Genomic DNA, 24866 nt, shown 5'->3' on the forward strand with positions numbered 1-24866 from the left:
CAGCTTTTCTTTAAAATTTCTACATAAAACTTAAATGATTTTTATGTTTTTGGTTTTGCCAACTTTGGTTCAATTTCACCCAGCAGAACAGATCTTCTTAATCGTAAAAAGAAAAGGAGGACTTGTGGCACCTTAGAGACCAATTTATTTGAGCATAAGCTTTCATGAGCTACAGCTCACTTCATCAGATGCATACTGTGGAAAGTATAGAAGATCTTTTTATACACACAAAGCATGAAAAAATGGGTGTTCACTACTACAAAAGGTTTTTTCTCCCCCCACCCCATTCTCCTGCTGGTAACAGCTTATCTAAAGTGATCACTCTCCTTACAATGTGTATGATAATCAAGGTGGGCCATTTCCAGCACAAATCCAGGTTTTAACAAGAACGTCGGGGGGGGGGGGTAGGAAAAAACAAGGAGAAATAGGTTACCTTGCATAATGACTTAGCCACTCCCAGGTCTCTATTCAAGCCTAAGTTAACTGTATCCAGAACTGGGCAGGAGGGTCTCATGGGACACTGTAGTGCGTACCTACCCCACCCCTAAGAGCTAGAGGCACCTGCCGGGAGGCGTGGTGGGGAGTCCTGGAGGTGCTTACCTGGGGCAGCTCCCAGGAAGCATTCAGCAGGTCCCTCTGGCTCCTAGGGGCGGGGGAGTGTAGCTGGGGGGGGAGCAGGGGGAGCGGCCGCTCCCCCCACTGATCACATCAAAAGTGGTGCCTTAGGCGCCGACTCCCTGGGTGCTCCGGGACTGGAGCACCCACGGGGAAAATTTGGTGGGTGCAGAGCACCCACCAGCAGCTCCCCACCCCACGCCCAGCCCCAGATCACCTCACCTCTGCTCCGCCTCCTCCGCTGAACACGCTGCACCACTCTGCTTCTCTGCTGCCCCCCCAACCCCTGCCCAGCTTCCCGTGAATCAGCTGTTCAGCAGGAAGCCGGGGAGGGCAGAGAAGCAGGCAGCGGCTTCCCGCTCAGGCCAAGGGTGGCGGAGGTGAGCTGGGGTGGGGAGTGGTTCCCCTGTGACCCCCCCACGGGTTACCTGCTGCGGCGCAGGCGGCCCTCCTCGCACACCCGCCCCAGCTCACTTCCACCTCTCTGGGCCTGAACGGGAAGCCGCCGCCTGCTTCTCAGCCTTTCCGTGTGAACAGCTGATTCGCGGGAAGCCTGGGGGGAAGAGAAGCAGAGCGGGGAGGCACATTCGGGGAGGAGGCGGAGCGGAGGTGAGCTGGGGCCGGGGGTGGGGCAGAGAGCTGCCTGTGTGTGCTCTGCACCCACCAAATTTTCCCCTTGGGTGCTCCAGGGCTGGAGCACCCATGGAGTCAGCACCTAAGGCGCCACTTTTGGCCAGTTAAATTTAGAAGCCCTTTTAGAACCGGTTGTCCCTTGCAGAAAAACCGGTTCTAAAAGGGCTTCTAAATTTAACAACCGGTTCTAGTGAACCAGTGCGAACCAGCTCCAGCTCACCACTGAGTATATCTCCCTTAAATAAAGCCTTCTGAAGGAACACTTGAACTCTTGTAAAAGCCAGATAAAATTTAAAAGTCCCAAAACAAAAGTGTCTAGATTCCAGCAGCAACTCTTTGTGTTATAAGGCCTCAGGCCTCTCTGCTGCCTTTCCCCTTTTGTTCAGCGTTCCTCACAGGCCCTTCTGCCTGCAGAGCTTTTGCAGTCTTTCCTTTACTTGTTCAGGTTGTCTCCCAGACCTCCTTGCCTGGACACCTTTTGGCTTAGTTCAGGCTCTCTGGGATTTCCCCTCCTCTGGAACTTTCTTTCTCCTCAGGAGATTTGTTCAGCTGTGCTCTTCTAAGCCTTACAGGGTACGTCCACACTGTGAACGGCAGTGAATCTCAGAGCCCGTATTGACGGACTCAGGTTTGCGGGGCTTGTGCTACAGCACAAAAAATAGCTGTGTAGATTTTGCAGCTTGGGCTGGAGCTCCGGTTCTGAAGGCCCCCCTGCCTCGGCTTTTGAGCCTGAGCTGCAATGTAGCATAAGCCCAAGTTGTTGACCCTGCCTCAGAGGCTTGCTGTTGCTCACTATATAGACATACCCTTAATAGGCTCAAGTGCTCCTTCCTGAATTAACTACCTATTAACTAACCCCAGCTAGACCTGGCTTGGCTCATTCACTTCAGTGGAGCCTCTCACAGGATAGCTGGGCATTTGATTCCCTTAATGCTCCAGCCCTATGAAGGTGCCCTTCTCGAATCCTATGAATCTACAATCCTAGTCACAACTCCAGCACTCACTGAGCTCAAAGACTTAGATAATTGCAATTTTAGCCTGATAGGTGGTGGATATTTCAGCCTAGCCCTTTGACAACCACAGTACTCAGATAGATGGGATACCATTGGACAGAATGATACTCTAGAGGTGCATAGGAGTTTATTTTTCCATTTTGAAATGTTTATGGCCTGACCCCAGTGAGTGGCCGGGGACTTTCACAGGTCTCCATGAACAAAAGTTCCGAGATCCCCTATAGAATGGTGGGTTGTTTTTTTTTATTATTTCTCTGGCATGAGTCTGCCAGAACTAAAATTAAGCACCTCCCTAGGTCTGGTGACTGCTTATCATTGCCCATACTTTGTGACTGTATTATTATAAAGACTATTTTCTACCTTAAAGTGGAGAGACTGTGCTAGATGGTGTTAGGGAATTTGGACAAATATTCTGAGCATAACTAAAATGTTATATTATAATTATAGTTTGAGTGTGACAGCCTAGGACCTCAAATACCACTACAGTGTAATCTAGTAAATGAAAGGTAAAAGTCTCATACAGACACTCAGCAGGTTTCCAGAAGCTTTATTCTGTGATTTGCATAATTTTATGGTGCGGAGAATATAGAACATGGAAAGTTGTCAGTTATTTTGGACACTGTGGTACTACTGATCTTCACTTTTCGTTCCTCTCTCATTTTTGAAAGGAAAATCAAGGGTAACATTTTGAAAAAGAGGCAGTTTTCTTCAACTGTGGCCCAAAATGAAGACATCTGTTACATGATTTAGCTGGGAAAGGAGGTTATAGTTACTACTAGTTAATCCTGAAGGGATCCCGATATTCTGTGAGGTGAAACTCTCCTTTCCCACCACAAAAAAAAAAAAAACATCAAGAAGTTGCCCCATTAAGTCTATCATTATTTATATCTCTCTCAATATTCTGTCCTCTAACTGCTCTCTCTGTCACTGTGGTCAGCAGAATGGTTTTTCTCACTGCCCTCTACAAGTCTGAGGGGGATACTGGCATCTCTTTTCCCATTCTGCCCTATCCCTTTCACATGGGTATTGAGCAGGGGGTTGGACTAGATGACCTCCTGAGGTCCCTTCCAACCCTGATATTCTATGAAAGGAGGTGCTGGATCAGCTTTGGTGTTAGAAGTTATAAGGTGTGGTCTTTTCTCCAGAGTGAGCCAGTAGACAGCATATTGATCTTCACTCAGCTAGTTATACCCAAGGCTAATCAGAATGGCAATCAATGCATTCAAACAGTAGTAGATCCCTCTGTCCCCCATTAAATTTGGGACTTTGGCACAAATTATGTCCCACTTGGGCCCACTGTAACATGAGTTCAAAAAGCAAAACTAGTAATCATAAGACTGATTGGATGAAAGCCTCAAACAATATCCAAAAATATGAAAGGCTAGATTCTGCCAGGTGCTGAGTCCTCCTGAGAGATGCCTAATGCCCTCAACCTAGTTGATGTCAGTGGGAGTCAAACACACATCTTGTAGAATCGTACCCATATTTAACACTCCCTAACCTTGACAGTGACAGCTATCGCTACCGATTTTACATGGAAGGCACCATAGTCATGGGCAGCAGTATAAAATCCTAAAATAGATAGTTATTCCCTCTTCCACAGTACGACACATGGCAAGTAATTAAATGCCTGGGTTGCCTGTGAGTGGATACGTGTGTAGGAAGAGAATGAGGTCTATTAATTAGAGCAGGGAACTGGAAGTAAGACTTCTGGGTTCCATTCTTAGCTTTCTCAGTTTATGTAATTTTTACCATAATCCCTCTATACCTTTGTTCACCCATCTATAAAATTGAGACAATAATACTTTAGCCAACTCACAAGGGTGTTAGGAAACTTGATTTTATAAAAGTACTTTTCTTATGTTTTATTAAGTGATTAATTTATTACCGACATACAGTGTTTGATATTCTGTATTTGTGCATTGCATTTGATGACAGCTGCAATAATGATATAACTTAATGTAAAATGGAAATTTGATCAGCAAAGGGTCTGACTCTCCTCTCCCCCCCCCCCCCTTTTTTTTTTTCACAAATACAACTTGATTGACTTCAACAGAGCCTGTCACTGAGAGCAGTATATGAGCCCCCAAACTATAGCTAATGAATTAGATTAGGACAAACATAACCAAGGGCCATACTTAAAAGGGGGAGAAGTATTAAAATACCTCCTATAATTCATTATAGAGGATAAAAAACAGACCTGGAGCAGCTAAATTAATTCAGAGATTCAACAGCCATCTTGTGCCAGCAATTCCTCAGAGGTAATCCTTGTTAGACAATGACAGATGATAGGACCAAGGGGCATAATGAAAGCTAGCAAAAAAAAAAAAATCAAAATCAAAACAGACATTAAAATAACAGTTCTTCATGCAGGGAATAATAAACGTTTGACACAGCCTAATGGGCCAGTTTGTTGGCACAAAGACACTAAGGGTCATTTAAGAAGCAGTTACACACTGTCCTGAGGAAAACATCATTGCAAAAATAATAAAGGATACAATTTGATAAACCAAATAGTCTGCATGTATCTTTGATATCCTTTATGTGGAAACAGTTCTATAAACACTTTCCCTCACATTTTAGGAAAATGCAACATCAAAGAAAAAATTATACTCAATAGCTTTTATATTTTTTGTGTGGAGAATTAAAAAGTCCAGACTACTAGCTTGTGCAATAAAAGTATAAAACATTATTATTAGTCAAGCAACCGCAATCATGTTTAACCAGTTATAATCTCATCAAATTTCCTGCTTTTAGACTAATTTTTCTCTTACATCTAAATGTTAATACAAGTGGTATAAATATTGAAGAATTAGTGAAATCTCATTATGTGACTCGGGGAACCAAGACTTCTCCGCAGCAAAACATGAGCATCTCATGAGCAATCTGATAATGAAACTCAGGACCAGCTGAGGAGCTAAATTGTCATGGCACCATTGACTTTAATGGACTTCAGCGGAGGATATGGCTCATGCTATAGTTCCATTCATCAGACAGGTTGTTAAAGGAAAGTCCTGACTACTATTTCGGAACCCAAGAGAGGATAATCATAGAGTCTACTTTATATAGATTTTTAAATGGTGTGCATCACCATAGTATCTGAGTACCTTCCAGTGGTGTATTAAGCGATGTGACTAGCATCCATTACTTATGGTTCATTCTCATCCTTTTCTCAGAGGCAGAAGTGTGTGAGGGGTGTTTGGTTTGGTGCGTGAGAGGGGCAGGGATGTTATGTACATATTGCTGTGTGTTTATATTAGAGAAAGCAGGCAAATAAATGTGTCTTGCATTTCAAGTGGAATGTGATTAAATGTGGGATGGACCTTAGTTCTTGGGGGAGTTCATTAGACCCCCCCCCCAAAAAAAAGTTCTGTTTCCCACACAGATGAGCATTACCCTTATTGTAGAAAGTTCCATTGTGCCAGAGGAGTATAATTGTCAACCCTCTTCTTCATCCTAGAGTTCTGGTCAATCTTTTAGATATCCTAGGCCCGGGCCACTATGTACCTTGAAGATAAGGACTGAGATCTTGAATGTGACTCAGTAGTCTATGGGAAGCTGTCAAGGTTCCTCCCCCACTCTGAACTTTAGGGTACAGATGTGGGGACCTGCATGAAAACCTCCTAAGCTTACTTTTCCCACCTTAGGTTAAAACTTCCCCAAGGTACAAATTAATTTTATCTTTTGTCCTTGGAATATCCACTGCCACCACCAAACTCTAACTGGGTTTACTGGGAAACGTAGTTTGGACACGTCTTTCCCCCCAAAATCCTCCCAACCCTTGCACCCCACTTCCTGGGAAAGGTTTGGTAAAAATCCTCACCAATTTGCATAGGTGACCACAGACCCAAACCCTTGGATCTCAGAACAATGAAAAAGCATTCAGTTTTCTTACAAGAAGACTTTTAATAGAAATAGAAGTAAATAGGAGTAAAGGAATCACCCCTGTAAAATCAGGATGGTAGGTACCTTACAGGGTAATTAGATTCAAAACATAGAGAATCCCTCTAGGCAAAACCTTAAGTTACAAAAAAGACACACAGACAGAAAGTCATTCTATTCAGCACAATTCTTTTCTCAGCCACTTAAAGAAATCATAATCTAACACATACCTAGCTAGATTACTTACTAAAAGTTCTAAGACTCCATTCCTGGTCTATCCCCAGCAAAAGCAGTATACCAACAGACACAGACCCTTTTGTTTCTCTCCCTCCTCCCAGCTTTTGAAAGTATCTTGTTTCCTCATTGGTCATTTTGGTCAGGTGCCAGAAAGGTTACCTTTAGCTTCTTAACCCTTTACAGGTGAGAGGATTTTTCCTCTGGCCAAGAGGGATTTTAAAGGGGTTTACCCTTCCCTTTACATTTATGACAAAAGCCAATGTAGAGAGCTGAGAACAGGTGTGATGTTCTTGCCATATCCTGCGTTGCTGCGATGACGTGCTGCAGAATCTTAGATTTTATGGCCAGAAGCAGATATTTTCATCGGTCTTGGAAACAAGCCTTTCATTCTGTTGTTGTCGGACATGGCACTCATATTTTATATGCATAATGCTGAATCCTATCATTAAAATATACTTAGGGGGCTATAGCATGTCATCAGTGGAAGTTCTGCACATGACCCTCTATAACCTACAAAATTAACCATTTTTCATTCCTAAGTAAAATACTGTTTCAAAGTTTATCATATAGATTTTGTTTTTCTTTTGGAGTGGGTGGCTGGAATAAAGTGTTGGAGTTACAGCTCCACAGACTGAAGTCCTTTCTTTAGCCATAGATTAGGTACACCACCGTAGCAGCTGCACAAGCTTCCACCACTCTGCAGTATCAGTGTAGCTCATGGTGACCTACATGGATCACCACTGGGGGAGGGCAGGTGAATTATAGTTCAGACTCCATAGTCTGTTTATTCCTTGCCCTCTCTACTGAGGCTAGTAACAAGGGTGCCAACTGAGGGCATGATTTTTATAATGTCAATATTTGCTCCCTTGGACTGAGTTGATAATGACCTACGTGGAATGAAAATGGAACCAAACACACAAAAGGCTGTTTGATATATCTTATTGTCTACCTATTTATCCTAGCATTTATACTGTGTTCATCATCATGGTATCTGAGCACCAATCCCAAATTCCATGGGCCACCTCATTCCCACAGGATTTTTGCATTTCAAAATTGTTGTGCACTTAATTTTAAGTTGATCAGTGGCTAAAGCAGGGGCTTAATATTTGTGAAAACTTGAGATAAAAAGATAACATAGTGAATTATTGCATTAAACAAACAAAATGAGGGTTTCCCTCTGCACCTGACAGTAGGAGAGTGTTAACTAGTCCTTTAACTCGTGATTTTCATAAAAAAATGCTGAATGGGAGTTTCAAGACTAAGCTATGTAGATTCTAGCCATTGAAGGCCCTAGCAAACTATTTACCTGGGCAGCACTTTCCCTTGAAGAATTACTGCTCTAGGACAAATTCTGCATTGAGGTGTGTATTTTATGCATGGGGTTAAGGGCAGAATTTGTGCAAGTCCTTTCATCTGATGGGAGGATATGGTAGTGCCAGAGTCTCGCTGAACTAGACATACCTGACAAAATGCTGGGTTGATAAGTGGAATGATAAACTTTTAAATCTTCTCATTGAGACTTTTATTAACATTTATTCTACTGGAGGGACCATTTGACCATTTATGGAAAACTCTTTACCTTTTTCATAAGATTATTACTTCTGCCAAATCAGAAGCGAATCAGTAGAAGCAGATGTGAATCAGTACCTGCAACCCATGAAGAGTTAATCACTTTTGATGGGTTGCTCATAAAATGTGAGTGTTGACAACCCGGACTTAAATTCAATCAAAATAAGTCATGAGAGTTAACAGCACGTGAGCCATGTGAATACTTGAGTACATCTAAACATTTTTTCTTTAAAAAGCGACGTGTGCTTCAAAAGCAGGTGTAAAAATCATTACTGTCAGGTTGAAGTGACTGCTCTGTGTACGTAGGGGTTTTTTTTTCGTTTGTGTATGTGGGGATGTGGTAGTTTAGAGAGAATATACTGAATTTAAGCGGTAGAACTCTACACATAAAAATCATGCAAGGAAAAAGGTCTAGAACATAATACAGCTCTGTTGTAATTATTGTATCTAACAGGTCTACCTCAGCTGTGAGCCCAATTGTTGGAAAGTGAGTGAAAGTTCATAAAATATTAAAATAATGTGTAACAGTGAATGTTGATAGGAGGGGTATGCAAAGGAGACAGACAGGCTGGATTAGTCCAATCTAAAAGGGCTACTAATACCTCCCAAGGGTTGTGTTAAGAATGTGACTGGTAAACAAAGGAGAATGGAATCAGAAATAAATGGAACAAAACTGGTGTGTTGGAAATTAGGCCTAAGTGGTGGACAAAATAATAATGAGATGGGTTATTTTGCCCATCACCACCTTTTTGGGTGTTCTTAAAAGGATACTTTTGGTGTGTGTGTGTGTGTGTGTGGTGGGGAGGATAAGTGAGGAACAGGTCAAGAACTTAACTTGCATGGTGGTAGCCTGACATCCGTCTGCCCCTGGGCGAGCCACAACAGTCTCGGTAATCAAAGGGTAGAGTCCCACCGAGGGGGCAATCTCTGTAATCCGAGGCATCCTACCTTATAAGGTGGGGGTGTGGGGGCTGAAGGGGACACCGAATCTGCCATTACAACATTGGGGGGGGGGTCTGGGGGCTAACATTAGCTACGACCGGTCCTGTTGGAGTCAAATTACAGCTCTGTAGAATGTCTGTTCTATCTCTGAAAGCCATAAACGCTTGTGCATACAGATGTTCATTCCATTCACCCGTTCGCTAACAAAACTAATTGGAGGATCGTATTATAATTGACTGATCCTCCCGGTGGCCACCATTCCTGGTCCCCTAGCCGATATTGAGGCCAGGCTACTGTACAAAACCTTTTCAATTTGCTTTTTGTCATTTGGATCTGATCCAAACACTTTCCAGCGTGCTAGAATGCATTCTAGGGGCGTGCACTGTGCACCGCCTGTCGTACTCTGTCCCTGTCCCATATTCCTGGATGACTCTGGGCATCCCCAGGTCTTAACAGAGAAAGTCCAGACCACTGGACTGTTCCTACCTTTTCCACAGGACCGGTTCCTCACCGTCACCTGCAGTTGCTTCTCCACTATAGGGGCGCGTTGCACCGTTGTGCCCTCCGGGGTCACCTGAGGAAAAAATGGCCCTTGCTGAGTGTAAACAGGCAGCAAGTAACGCATGAAGCTGCTCTTCTCAGAGCTCAGCTGCTGTCTCTTTCCACGCAGGATTTGTAACGCTTGCTTCTATACAACCAAGCAGTGAGCATATGCATACTATTAAGCTTAACGGCCAAGTGCTCCATGGTTGGAGAGATACGGGTGCAGAGATTTCTGTGGTAGGGAGGGACCTGATCCAGGAGAAGGATTTGTTGCCAGGGAAAATGGCAGAATTAGAACTGGTGGGAGGTTACAATGTCCTTGCGCCTTTAGCTAAGGTACACATGGAAACTGGTCATTTGCAGGCTGAGCTGACTGTTGCAACAGTGGCACACAATTTTGCACCGTTTCTACTAGGGAATGATTTCTTTAATGTGGCAGGTTTCAGAGTACCTGCCGTGTTAGTCTGTATCCGTACAAAGAAAAGGAGGACTTTTGGCAACTTAGAAACTAATAAATTTATTAGAGCATAAGCTTTCGTGAGCTACAGCTCACTTCATCGGATGCATACAGTGGAAAATACAGTGGGGAGATTTATATACACAGAGAACATGAAACAATGGGTGTTACCATACGCACTGTAAGGAGAGTGACGAGGAAAGGTAAGCTATTACCAGCAGGAGAGTGGGGGGGGGGAAGAGGGACACGGGGGGGAGAACAGGGACATGGGGACCTTTTGTAGTGATAATCAAGGTGGGCCATTTCCAGCACTTTACAAGAACAGTAGGAGGGGAAATAAACAAGGGGCAATAGTTTTACTTTGTGTAATGACACATCCACTCCCAGTCTTTATTCAAGCCTAAGTTAATTGTATCCAGTTTGCAAATTAATTCCAATTCAGCAGTGTCTCGTTGGAGTCTGTTTTTGAAGTTTTTTTGTTGAAGAATTGCCACGTTTAGGTCTGATGTGGCAGAATCTGTCCCAGGGTTGGTCAGCAGTGAGAAGGAATCTTGTGCTAAAAGCCCCGGGGATGAAGTGGGGATGAAGTCACATGGACTGCTGGGGGGAATGGGAGGACCTCTCTTAAATTCCTCTGTAGCAGTGAAAAATGCAGCTTTTGGGGCAGGGATGGTTGTAACCAGTTTCTGTAGCACTGGGGCTCAAGGCAAGTCCCAGAGGGAGGGGCTGGACGAAGCCAGCTCCTGTCCTGTAATCATCTGCCCGGGCAGGGGAATGCTCCACCTTGTAACAGGGAGGCCACCCCAGCTGCTGACTGCCAGGAAGTTGCAGGTCAGCAGGGGACAGGGCAAGCTCTGGGGTGCACAGAGACATGTATCCCAAAGGTGGAAGTTAGGGTCCTGGTAACTTCTGTGGTGGGAACAGACGCTGGGGACTCTGTAGCTGGAAGCAAGCCCAACATCAGGGAAAGGGGGAAGATTTTGCTGGCCAGTGAAGGGTCTGTCATAGCTGGTAGCTGTGAGCCCACAGCCAGACCAGGGTCACCTTCCTTTTTGGGGGACACAGGAGTGTCTGACCCAGAGGGGAGCCCAGAAAGGGAAGTCCAGACAGAAGGCGAGGGGGAACTGGAGAGTCCGCCCACCTTTTGTAGGGAGGATCTTTCCCAGGAGGAGGGTAGAGAATCTGCATTTAAAATGCCAGACCCCTCTCCTGTGGATCAGAGTTTAAGGGAAAACTGGGGGTCAGATCCCCTGGAGGGGAGAGCCCCCTAGCTAACCTTTTGGGAACAAAGTGGGGTGTCTAAGTTTGTAAGAGATAAAACTGTCTCTTCAAGGCAGGAGGAAGGAAAACTTTGCCTTAGGGAAACTTCACATGTGTGTGGGGTCCAGCCCAGAGAAATTCCCAAGGGAGGGGCCGAGGGCAAGCATGGTTGCAGTACACCCTTTCCTTCCCAAAGCCTTAAACACATGCCTGAATTAAAAGCCTTCTCCAAAGAGGCAGAAGAATCTGCATCAGTGCACCTATCATGGTACACAAAGGAAGTGAAAAAGGTAATAGACACTAAACAAGCCAAATTGTATGAACAGAGTCTGTCTGCCGTAGATTTACTGTTAATCTTGTGTCTTTTGCTACTTCATCTATGGGTCAAGACAAAGGAGTTAATACTACTGGTAAACGCTTTAAAGATGTGTGACATACCTGATTTGTGGAAGAAACTATTGTACATGCTAGGGATGGTGACAAGACAGTCCCACAGGCATGTTACTCTTCAGCTTATACCTGTAAACAGGCTGGAGGCTTGGCACAACAGCAAAAGCATAACAGGTCCATGTGGCTGTGTAGAAGGGGAAACTGAGGCACACTGCCTCATGGCATTGGTGGCTAAATGCCAAAACACCTACACTTTAACAGATATTGCTGTCTGCATTTTGAAAAAAGATTGAAAACCACTGGCATTGACTGAACCATTCTATGCCTGAACTGAGGCCTTTTAAAGTCAGTGAAATAGTTCCTATTAACTTCAATGAGTACGAGACAAGGCCTTGTGTGACAGTTTTCAAGTAATGTTTAAAAGGTATCAATAACCGAGGAATATCAATGATACCAGGAATTTTTTTCTTCCGCTTGTCCAGCTAGGGACAGTTATTTCATTTTAAAAGGGGATATTTTCTGGTAGTAACAACAATGCTTATTACCACTAACATATCTCATTTTTAAAGTGCTGCATATGCCATCCCACCCTGAGAGCCACATGCCGCAGATGCCTTTCCTGTGTCCACATAGTAAAGCCCACCAGCAACATCCATATTTTATGATTGTCTGAACCACATGGGTAAAATTGGTTAGAATAATCCACTGAGATCACTGTTCTCACCCAAACATACATTTTATATATATATAAAAAAAGAGGGCATTTAAGCACAAGTCAGAAATGGGCAATCTGAGAAAGTTCAACACAATACAACATTATATAATGACCATTGCATGTCCCACACAGTTGCAGTCCTTGCGCATGGAGGACTAGTCCCTCCCTATTCCTTTGGGGAGAAGATGGGGGAAAAACTTGGGGGATATGGCCTGGCCTTCCTCCCATACTGGCCTGTGGAACAGGACTGGCCTAGTGATGGGGGTGGGAAGCTGCACTCCCTGACTAGCAACTAGGGCAGGTCTGTGCCTAAGCAGCATGAATGAGCACTCTGAAATCATGTTGTGTTTGTGGCGCCAAAGTCCACAAAAGATAGAGAATCTAATAACAAAGGGAATTATGTTGAAATGAAAGCTCCTGTGATTATTTTTAATAGAGTAGGTAGCTAATACATACAGTGCTTTCTAGAGGAAAATATATACACGGTTTAAAAAAAAGCTTCAAAGCAGTTTTATAACTGCTGTCCCTCTTTCCATTCACTGAATGGAGCTGTTTTCTCTCTCAGTGGGAGCTGACATTTTAATGATGCTTTCCAGCAGGGGTCCAGTTGGACGATGCAAAGGAGTGAAAGAATTGGATTTACTATTAGGAAGCATTAGGAATCAGAAAGTTTGAACGTTTTCATTCAATAAATTCTGTAATTTTACATATTTTTTGTTAATTGAATAGTTTATTTTTTTTTAATTGCAGAACTTACCTTCCAACACTAAAACTTTCTGACTTATTCTTTCAACATCTAAGCCAGTCCTGTCCAGCCTACTTTCATTAATGTCTCACTTCTTTTTTTAAAGGGACATTAAATTAACATTCCTGTGGTGGGAAGAACACCTCAAAGCCTAACACTGTGGCATTTAATTTCAGAAAGGGGAACTATGCAAAAATGAGGATGTTAGTTAAACAGAAATTAAAAGGTATGGTGACTAGAGGGAAATCCCTGCAAGCTGCATGGACACTTTTCAAAGACACTATAATAGAGGCCCAACTTAAATGTATACCCCAAATTAAAAAACACTAAAAAGAACTAAAAAAGAGCCACCATGGCTTAACAACCATATAAGAGAAGCAGTGAGATAAAAAGGCGTCTTTTAAAAAGTAGAAGTCAAATCCTAGTAAGGTAAATAGAAAGGCGCATAAACACTGCCAAATTAAGTGTAAAAATGTAATAAGAAAAGCCAAAAAGGAGTTTGAAGAACAGCTAGCCAAAAACTCAAAAAGTAATTACAAAATGTTTTTTAAGTACATCAGAAGCAGGAAGCCTGCTAAACAACCAGTGTGGCCCCTGGACAATCAAGATACAAAAGGAGCACTTAAAGACGATAAAGTCATTGCGGAGAAACTAAATGAATTAATTGATTCAGTCTTCATGGCTGAGGGTGTTAGGGAGAGTCCCAAACCTAAGCCGTCCTTTGTAGGTAACAAATCTGAGGAATTGTCACAGATTGAAGTGTCGCTAGAGGAGGTTTTGGAATTAATTGATAAACTTAACAGTAGCAAGTCACCGGGACCAGATGGCATTCACCCAAGAGTTCTGAAAGAACTCAGATATGAAATTGCAGAACTATTAACTATGGTTTATAACCTGTCCTTTAAATCTGCTTCTGTACCCCATGACTGGAAGATAGCTAATGTAACACCAATATTAAAAAAGGGCTCCAGAGGTGATCCCGGCAATTACAGACAGGTAAGTCTAACGTCAGTACTAGACAAATTAGTTGAAACAATAGTAAAGAATAAAATTGTCAGACACATAGAAAAACATAAATTGTTGCACAAAAGTCAACATGGTTTCTGTAAAGGGAAATCATGTCTTACTAATCTATTAGAGTTCTTTGAAGGGGTCAACAAAGGGGATCCAGTGGACGTAGTGTACTTAGATTTTCAGAAGGCCTTTGACAAGGTCCCTCACCAAAAGCTCTTACGTAAATTTAAGTTGTCATGGGATAAGAGGGAAGATCCTCTCATGGACTGAGAACTGGTTAAAAGACAGGGAACAAAGAGTAGGAATAAATGGTAAATTTTCAGAATGGAGAGGGGTAACTAGTGGTGTTCCCCAAGGGTCAGTCCTAGAACCAATCCTATTCAACTTATTCATAAATGATCTGGAGAAAGAGGTAAACAGTGAAGTGGCAAAGTTTCCAGACGATACTAAACTGCTCAAGATAGTTAAGACAAAAGCAGACTGTGAAGAATTTCATAAAGATCTCACAAAACTAAGTGATTGGGCAACAAATTGGCAAATGAAATTTAATGTGGATAAATGTAAAGTAACGAACATTGGAAAAAATAACCCCAACTATACATACAATATGATGGGGGCTAATTTAGCTACAACTAATCAGGAAAGAGATCTTGGAGTCATTGTGAATAGTTCTCTGAAGACGTCCACGCAGTGTGCAGCAGCAGTCAAAAAAGCAAAAACAATGTTAGGAATCATTAAAAAAGGGATAGAGAATAAGACAGAGAATATCTTATTGCCCTTATATAAATCCATGGTATGCCCACATCTTGAATACTGCATACAGATGTGGTCTCCTCATCTCAAAAAAGATATGCTGGCATGAGAAAAGGTTCAGAGAAGGGCAACTAAAATGATTAGGGGTTTGGAACACATCCCATATGAGGAGAGATTAAAGAGGCTAGGACTTTTCTTCTTGGAAAAAAGGAGACTAAGGGGGGATATGATAGAGGTATATAAAATCATGAGTGGTGTGGAGAAAGTGAATAAGGAAAAGTTATTTGCTTGTTCCCATAATATAAGAACTAGGGGCCACCAAATGAAATTAATGGGCAGCAGGTTTAAAACAAATAAAAGGAAGTTCTTCTTCACACAGCGCAATCAACCCATGGAACTCCTTGCCTGAGGAGGTTGTGAAAGCTAGGACTATAATAGGGTTTAAAAGAGAACTAGATAAATTCATGGAGGTTAAGTCCATTAATGGCTATTAGCCAGGATGGATAAGGAATGGGTAAGCCTCTGTTTGTCAGAGGGTGGAGATGGATGGCAAGAGAGAGATCACTTGATCATTATCTGTTAGGTTCACTCCCTCTGGGGCACCTGGTATTGGTCACTGTCGGCAGACAGGATACTGGGCTAGATGGACCTTTGGTCTGACCCAGTATGGCCATTCTTATGTCAAGTCATCTTCTAGGGTAATCTGTTAACTACAATAGCTCTCTAACTTGCAGGGATTAAATACAATGCCTGATAATGTCATCCACATTGTCTCCCTCTGCTGGCCACTATACTGAGTGCATCTCTGCAGAGACTCCTATCATACAGTGTTATGCACTGCAAAGAGACAGCTCATTGCAACAGGCTGTGTGACTTTCAGGAACTGCTTTTCCTTGAAGGCCAAAGATCCAGGGTAGGGTGACTTCCCCATATGCTGTGGAGCAGGGAAGCAAGAACTAGGAGATTATGCAGCCATGCACTTGGGCTGTCACTGACTCAATGTATGGGATTTTGAATACTACCTTGGATCAGCAGCATGGAATTAAGCATAAAATGTGAGTCACTCAGGAGATGTATTGTGGGACCTTTCTTCCATTTTACAATGGTGCCTTAGGGAAAATGGAAATTAACATAATCTTCTGTTTACTTTTGTAATCAATCATGTCTCTGTAGCTTTTCATGCTATAAAATTATTTTTTTAAGTAGCAAATATCAGTTGCTTTGGTGGTGTTTATATGCATTCGAGGTCAGCCTGCTTCCACTCTGACACTGGGAACTGCCAGCCTATATTTACTGCTTGGAGCCTCCCGTTTGGGAAAAGGAACATGTGCATATAAAACTGCCTAACTTAGCTTATCAAGGAAAAAGTGTGTCTCCTTGAACTATACTAAATATTATGGATAGATTATATTACGTACACATCTATATACATCTTTGTTTTGTGACATTACAAAGCAATGCTATATGTATGATTTCTATATTTTGCAATATACCTTACTATAAATTCAGTAGCACCAAAGAATATATTTCAACATTTTATTGGAGTATTATTTCATTTTACTTTAAAATCTGATTAAAAAAAAATATAGGACAGATCTCCCACATCCTCTGAGGGAGAAAACCCATGGGAGGGAATGAGATAAGGAGGAAAATAAAAAACCTCTGCAAGATTCCTCTGAGATTCTTCCAAATTCTTCCCTCTGTGTTTCAACAATCCCTCTCTGCTCCAATGAAAAAGCAGGTGGTTTGGTCCCTATGCGTCATGGGTCCCAAAGATTTGCCAGAGGCACAAAACTACCTATCTAGGGGCCCTGTTCCACTCACTTTCTATGGCTCTCTTCCAGCTTCCTGTCAGCACAGCTCTGCTTCTGTTTCTGCATGGATTGCCCTGGTCCTTTGAGATCTACAGCTTTGACTTGCCAGACCCTCTGCTCCTTCCAAGTGGGTGGAAGTGGACTATTGTAAGAGAGGTAATGAATTCCAGCAATAGTTTTAAGCTTTCTGTTTTATAGTTGCCTCTTTGATGCAGTATGTATGTGTCTAGACATCCCTGCAAACTTGGTGAGTGGGAAAGTTTCATACAATACCCTCCCTCCTCCCACATTCTATTATTTAAGGTATATGGCCAGTCACATGTTGTGGTCTGATGACTTGTATTAATTTTCAATAATATCTTGTTTTAACATTGCCTTGTTTGGATCTGTATATGCAGATTCCATTAAATGTTCAGTCTCTTTAAGATTAAAAGCAAGAGTTGTTTTGTATTCACAAGCCTGACTGATGGATTTAGAAACATCTGCTACTTTGTGTTTCCAAATTCTGAACTTGGACCCAGTGGCCAGGGAGCTTCAGGACATGTTTTCTTTCTGCAAAGATGAGAGTTTTGCTGTAACTTCTTAAGATAAAAATGACTGCCCTGAAGTTTCTTATCCACCTATGAATTGTAATACTATACAAAAAAGAAATATTAATCGCTAAGCAATAAAAACAAGGTAGTAGTCATGGCAATACTGAGATATGAGAGTGTTTTGTTGTAGTATTCATCACATAAGTGACTGTGATATGGAATAATTAAATAGTCCCCCAGTGGGAATGATAGAAACTCCTTTATTTGAACGATTTAAACCCAGACTGGTCAAAACACTAGAAAATGGAGAACAATTGTGCATTAATCAGGAGATGAATTACATGACCTAATAAATTGTCGCATCTCTAATTTCTATGAATATGTGTGATATAATGCATTCGTAACAGAGTCCTTATTGTAACATTATTAGTAGATCCTGAAGCCTCCAAGTGATCTTGGGGCCACTTTGTATCACAATGTAAGCTCTCTGGGGCAGGGACAGTCTTTTTGTTGTGTGTTTGTACAGCACCTAGCACAATGAGGTGCTGGTCCATGACTGGGGCTACTACATGCTGTTATAATACAAATAAATAATATTAATAAATAATAACAACAGATATTGTACACACAATAAGAGGCAGTCCCTGCCCCCGGAGGCTTGCAATCTAAATAGACCAGACAAATGATGGGAGGGGAAACAGAGGCACAGAAAAATGAACTGACTTTTCCCAGGGTCACACAGCAGATCAGTGGCAGAACTGGGAATAGAACTTTTGTATCTTGAGTCCCAGCCCTGGGCTCTAGTCACTGCATTGCGTTGCCACACAAACAAAACAGAGGCTGTAAAATAAGAATTTTTTTAAAAAATAGATCTAAATAACTCCTATTACATCTAGATAACCAAGATGCTGTTTTTTAAATAAACATTGTTATGTTTTGAGACTTGTTAGTGGGTGCGATGGTTTAGCATTTTATTACATATCCTAGGATGACTGCCATTAAAATTTCAGCATTTACCAACAGTTACCACACACTGATATCTGGCAAAAGCTGACTTTATAATGGTGACCATTGCCCATATATAATACCCGTAAGACTGAAGAGAAAAGACCTCTTTCCATTGAAAACAAGGGTAAAATTCCCATCCACTTCAGTGAAAGCAGGATTGGGCCCACAACACCAGCTGGTCTGCTGTTGCTTCCATTAAAGACAAGGGAAAAACCCCAATTCATTATATATTCATTATATTAACTAGTTTTATTTGTCTCAAATTCAAACAGGGTTGTTGTGTAGACAAGGATCATAAAATGAGTTTCAAATAGTAGCAATTAGACATACTGTAGACTTCACATTTTGACTGGGACTGCTAAACTTTTCTTTTTTCTTTTCAAATTAGCCTCATGATTGGCATGACCTTCAATTAACCAGAGCAGACATCTTACATTCCTCACAAGCAATTTACAAAGTGAAATGGCAGTTGATGCTTTCAAAGAAAGTCCATTCCAGATTATCCAAACTGAATTAAACTATGTGATGGTTTTGAAATGACGGTAACACTCTCTACCCTCACTTCAGGATCTCTGTTTAATCTAAGTAAGGGTACTTGGTTCCAAGTTGTGAGAAAGCTTCATATAATCATTCCTTTTTAACAAGATCAAACAGCTTAGAAAATCCAAAAGGCTTAATTCCTTTGGGTGGATTGCATTTATCATCAAAGAATGTATCGTATATTGAATGACATTTGGAAGATAGCTTTGTTTTCTATTTTATTCCGTCACTGGAGTCATGCAAATTAGAGGGAATGGGAACATTGTAGATCCCACTGCTCCATAATAAACAAAAACAGTTTTGGTTTTGGCAACTACATTTATAGGAATTGTGTATCAGGGCAGAAGTCAGGCAATTCCTCCTTCCTAAAACTAAAAGTAGAAGAAGGTTTAGATAACGTTGCCCATCAAGAAGCAGAGCTTCTTGAAGTGCTCAATTATGTATGACAGAATCAATCAGACACAGGGTCGGACTTACTACAGTTTTAATTAAGTAGGTGATGGGAGATAAAAATACTGTGGATAAAGGAGAAGAGAAGCAGTAGTTGTTAAGATGAAGTGTGCATGTATAGAGGGGGAGTTACAGAAGCAGAAAGCAAAGAGGAGAGAGAAGGAAGAGGTCTTAAAATTGGCAGGTTAGAAGTAGAATGGTGTGGGTGACAATTGAGGGGATGGCACAATAAAAATGAGGCGGGCCTTGGAAGACTGAGACATAAGGCAAGGAGAGGAGCAAAAGCAAAAATATGACTATGAATGTGTTGGGAGCATTGGGTGGCAGTTATATTTCAAAAGCAATGCTCTGCAAAGAAAAGTACCAGCTCTGGGGCAGCTCTTTTACCTAACACAAACCTGAGCCCTTGGAGGGTATAGAGGAAAGAAATATATAATTTAAGAAGAACTGCTGTTGAGTAACCAGTGTAGGTGTATCTTGGTTGGTCTCAGAATATTACAGAGACAAGATGGGTGAGGTAATATCTTTTACTAGACCAACTTCCATTAGTGGAAGGGACAAGCTTTTGAGCTTCACAGAGCTCTTCTTCAGATCTGGGAAAGGTGCTCAGAGTATCAAGAAAGCAGGAAGTCTGCAGAGACTAGTACTGTTTTCTGAGACCTGACTGCAGCAGGGATAAAAGAGCTGTCAGGAGCTCTGTAGGCCTGATCCAGCAAAGTGCTTAACTTCAAACACATGCAGATCCCCCGCTTCAGCGGGACTACTCATGTGCTTTATCTGAATTGGGATGAGAGTGCTCAGCACATGCAGGATCCAGTCCTGTGCCTGTTCCTTCCTTACTGAAATGCTTTTTGCTGCTGCTGCTGCTGCGGTGGTGGTGGTGGTGGTCACTCTCTACCTCCAGCAGTTCTTTCATTCTCTGATCTATGGGTCTGATTTCCAGCTGCCTTGTAAGTAGTCCTTTATACAGGTGCGTGAATAATGGATTGTTTGTTTGCTGGCAATTCTGAAATATTTAAAAAATGCAATGGCCCACCTTGATTATCACTACAAAAGGTTTTTTTTCTCTCCTGCTGGTAATAGCTCACCTTACCTGATCACTCTCGTTACAGTGTGTATGGTAATACCCATTGTTTCATGTTCTCTGTGTATATAAAATCTCCCCACTGTATTTTCCAGTGCATGCATCCAATGACATGAGCTGTAGCTCACGAAAGCTTTTGCTCAAATAAATTTGTTACTCTCTAAGGTGCCACAAGTACTTCTTTTCTTAATCCTTGTGTGTGTTTTGAGAAGTTGACAAAGAATACTTGACCTTGAAGTGTAAGGCTTTGTGGGAGAGGGTGTGTGTGACTTTCTCTGTAATACTATTTTCAATGCCTCATGACTCTCTTGTGTGCCTTGTGTGACCCGTACGACAGTACTAACCCACCAGTTCAGAAACATTGCTGTAAGATATTGGAATAAGTAATAGAGCTCCCTCCAGAGGTGTTTGTAGATTATATCAATTTAAGGACGTTCTTGTGTATCATTCTTCCTATCTGATGTTGATAAAAGTTAATAAAAGCCTAATTCTGTGCACATGCCTCACATTACACCTTATCTCCAAGAAACCCTCAAGTTGCTACACACACACACACACACACACACTGCTATTGCATGCTAAGAATACGATTTGATCTTACACTATGAAGGGAAAGAAGTGTCTCCCTTTGCACTTCCCCTGCCTCACCCCACTCCTGTGCGGTTGTATATCTACAGAGCAGATGTCAAGCTCAAGCCTTAGTGATTATTTTCTTCAGTTTTGTTCTATGTGGGTTCACACACCCTGGTTCTGAGCTTTAGGGCAAACCACATTCAAAATTTCAAAGCAAAAGTCATTGAAAGCCACAAATTTCACATCGGAGCCATGAATGTCACATGATTTCAGTGAAAAGCATAAATCAATCGAGTTTCACTCAAAATGTTTCTGAACCTTAGAAAATGTTGCAGACTTATCAAGTTTGTAGCTAAACCAAATCAATTTGCCACAGTCCAAGGTTTCATTATGAAAATATCACACCACCCTAATATTAATACCATGCATGGAATACCTTCTCTGATCTAATTTATATTGATATGTGTGATCACAGTCCATCTTAAACAGGTAACAGTTAATTTTCAAGTGTACTTTTTTACAAATAACTGGCTTCTAGAGTTCAAATTCTAACTTTGTGTCTCTTGTTTATCAGTGTCTGTCTCTCGAATTCTACATAGCCCTCTGATATCCAAAGAATATACTGTCTGCATGTAAACATATCATTATAATCTGAACATCCAAATTTTCCACCTAAAAGTTTCTTAACACCTACTTCTGATGTGATACCTTCTACAAATTCAGGCAATTAATGTTTCCAAGGTTGTTGGACAATCAGAGATAGCTGGTATAATTTATAGGTTAAAAAGAGTTTTTCAAAATTTCAGAACCATCGAGTTGTGCACATAACCTATGTAGCCTAAATTTCTTTACTCATTCCCCATCCATTCACTCACCCTCCCTTTGTTCCTTATACTTTTATTGCATCTTGTTTTAGTTTGGATTATAAAATCCTCAGAGAAGAGATTGGTAGCTAGATTGACAAAGGGGACCTAGGCTAAGTGTTGCAGTGTCAAACTTCTGGGACCCTAGCACCCTGAGGAGGTCATGGTTCCCTTGTCATCACTAGCAGCTAGGTAGGTGAACTCAGCCAGGTTATGGGGGACACAGGTTCAAACCCCCACTCTGTCTGATTCAGATCAAGGACCTAAACCCAGGTCCCCCATCAGTGGGCTAGGGTATATTCTGAGGTGCATGTCTCTCACTCTCTCCTGTTGAAGCTCTTCCACTTTATATACATAGAACATTGGAACTTCTTTGGAGCAGGGACTGGAATCTGGGTCTTCCACTACTAGCCTACATAGAGAATCATTCTCTTTCTCTCTGACCCAGATCCCTTTGTGGATCTAGCCCTGTATGGTCTGTCTTCCCATATGTTTTACAGCATCTAACAAATTACTCCAGTCCTAGCATGTGAGTGCAAATAATGGCCAACATTCTGTAATGAATTACATCTTGTTCAAGCCCTCTGAATCCACAATAACTAAAACTAAGTTACAACTGTCTAATTAAAGGGACTGAGTATATTTTGTGACACATTAACCTTGCTTTTGATTTTTGGGATACTTAGGGTCCAATCCTACATTCTTCATATTGTTTTTGAAGAATATAATAGTAAGATACCACTTTTTTCTATTTTCTGTTCCTTATATACTTCAATCAATGGGAATTTTGAGTTTGCCAGCAATGTGTCCACCTGTTGCGGTTCAGTGATGAGACAGAACACAGCTTTATGCAAGCAAACAGGCTGGTCAGCGGAGATGGGCTGTTCTGCCCCCCCTGCCTTCCACCTTCTCCTTTTATTATATTTCTCCCCCTAAGCATTACACACTGCTACACAAAGGAATGTATGACGTTGATTCATATGCTTAGTTACCATCCTCTATCTACTACAATCCTGGTTCTCAGGCCTTGAGCCCAGGCTAAAGAAACCTCCCACAGTTGCTGTCCAAACAATCAAGTTCTCAGGGTTCATATCTAGCCCTTGTCCTTGGATAGAGCAATGTGTGCATTGCTCCTAGGAAACAGTCAGGGTGTGCCCCGCCTGCTTCCAGGTGGAATAGCTAGACATTAACCCTTCATCCACCTATTACTCACTAATTTTCAAAAATTAGTAGTGGGGCTTCTGGTCCATAGTGTAGGCTCTACATCACTTGTTGGGTCGCCAGGTAATTAAATATTTCTGGGTCGCCATGTAATTAAATATTTCTGACTAGGCAGAACTGACAGAAGACAACACATCCAATATTACAGTTACCACCTTTTTTAAAAGAAGAAGAAGAATTGAATTATAAATTAGTTGATCCTATTTTCTAAATCAAATGGCCTAATGAGACTTCCTTGGATTCAGATTTTATTTAATAATAAGTAGTATCTCTTTACTTCATAGAATCTTAAACTATTTGCAGCTTCCCGTAACTATGAAATACAAAATGAAAATAAGATGTGATTAATCCTGATGAGATTACATTTAATACACTAAAATGGCTGCAGATAGAGAATTCTCTCCATGCAGGTTTATATATTAATAAAGTCTTCTCTTTATCCCTGCAGCCTTTAAAACTACTAACATTGAGTGGCATATATGACAGATCCAACTGAATAAACTGTACTGATGAGACTTGACTGAAGGAGATCTTAAAACTGCAATGATGCATATACTGTATAAAACTGACAAGAAGGTGTAGCCCCTATTTACATTTATTTAATGATAAAAATATATTCCTTTTTAATGTGTACATCTTGTAAAGACTTCAGAAGAGGAAGAAGAAAAGATATGGGTAATCTGACTGAATACACTTTTGAGAATAATGAGTCTTGACTGAAAGCCATTGTAAGAGAGCAGGGCTACATTGCATGCTACAGAACAAGAAGACAGCACTTCCATGAATAAAACTGATAAAATGCCTTGAATCGGATGCCAAACCTATACCACCTAATGACAGATCAACTTGCATTTCCCAAACCTCAAAGAAAAGGGTTTTTTTTTTTCAACTGCTCAGAACCAATTCTAGCAATAAAACACAGAATTTAGAGAGTAACTCTTCCATCACAGTGACAAGCAAATCATATTCCTGAACATGGAATTTGGATAGTAAGCATGGCTTGTGAATGTGAATTGAAAGATCACTCCAAAGGACCAAAAGGCAGGCAAAAAACCGTCTTGAGATTACAAAAGGGAGCTGAAGGCAAAGGTAGCTAAGCCTTAATAAAGACAATTACGTAAAACTGTCTAATGTACCTAACTTTCTGCCTTACACATTGTTCTTGAAGAAGGAAATCATGATAACATATCTCTGCTATCATGAGCCTGAATTTAGGATGACACTTAAGTCTATGTGCAACCTTCATGCTGATGCATGATCTTTTCATATTTTTAGTTCTGAAAAAATTCATCTCATGACCACTGGTTTCCAAAGTGTCAGAGAAATGAGAGGGAGTCTATCATAAAACCCAAACTTTTTTTAAAAAACCCAACCAGTATTTATCTCACCATTGAAGGCTATCTTAATTCTCTACACCAGTGGCTCTCAAACTTTTTTATTTATTTATTTATTTTGCAGACCACTTGAAAATTGCTGAGGGGCTCAGTGGACCACTTAATGATCTTTCCAAATGTTGTTTGTACCATTAGCTAACTATTGTAAAGCGCTTTGGATAAAAGCACTATTTAAAAATCCTTTAATAATAATTAACATTTTTTTGTTCTACAAATAAAAGCACACAACTCATATTTTAATATCAGTAGTCTTACCTATCTAATGTGATGGATGTGCCCTCTCTCCCCTGCTGTGGCAACCACCAAACTGGGGTTGAGAATTGGGGGGTCTTGCCCTCCTCTCACCTGCTGCAGCAGCCTCCGAGCTGAGGCTGGGAAGGAGGGCCAACTCTCCCCGGCAGCCGCAGACCTGGAGTTGGGGAAAGTTGCCTCTTTCTCTGGCCGCCGCAGCCCTGCACGTCCCAAATTCCCCCCACACCCTCTTCTCACCCCATTGTCCCCTCCCACCTATCCCCTATTTCCCCCTCCCCCCCCAGGCAACCACCTCATCTTACATGTACGTCTTCTCCAGGGTCCAGGCACCTAATTAGTGGAGCCGTGCCTGTATGGCTCCACTAA

General features: G+C 41.6%; 1 long non-coding RNA gene across 3 annotated transcripts in view; it reads right to left on the minus strand.

Annotated features, from left to right (window-relative positions):
* Nucleotides 1-24866, minus strand: part of LOC140908151 (uncharacterized) — a 149495-nt gene that overhangs the window by 96753 nt on the left and 27876 nt on the right. For 2 of the 3 annotated variants that reach the window (XR_012157784.2, XR_012157783.2), the window contains exons 2-3: nucleotides 9378-9465; nucleotides 4462-4574 (exon numbers count right to left, since the gene is read on the minus strand). This is a non-coding gene — a long non-coding RNA (uncharacterized LOC140908151). The remainder of the gene's footprint in view (nucleotides 1-4461; nucleotides 4575-9377; nucleotides 9466-24866) is intronic. The other variant, XR_012157785.2, reaches the window with a different exon arrangement.

The sequence above is a fragment of the Lepidochelys kempii genome, chromosome 3, assembly GCF_965140285.1.
Source record: "Lepidochelys kempii isolate rLepKem1 chromosome 3, rLepKem1.hap1, whole genome shotgun sequence".
Classification (NCBI taxonomy): domain Eukaryota; kingdom Metazoa; phylum Chordata; order Testudines; family Cheloniidae; genus Lepidochelys; species Lepidochelys kempii.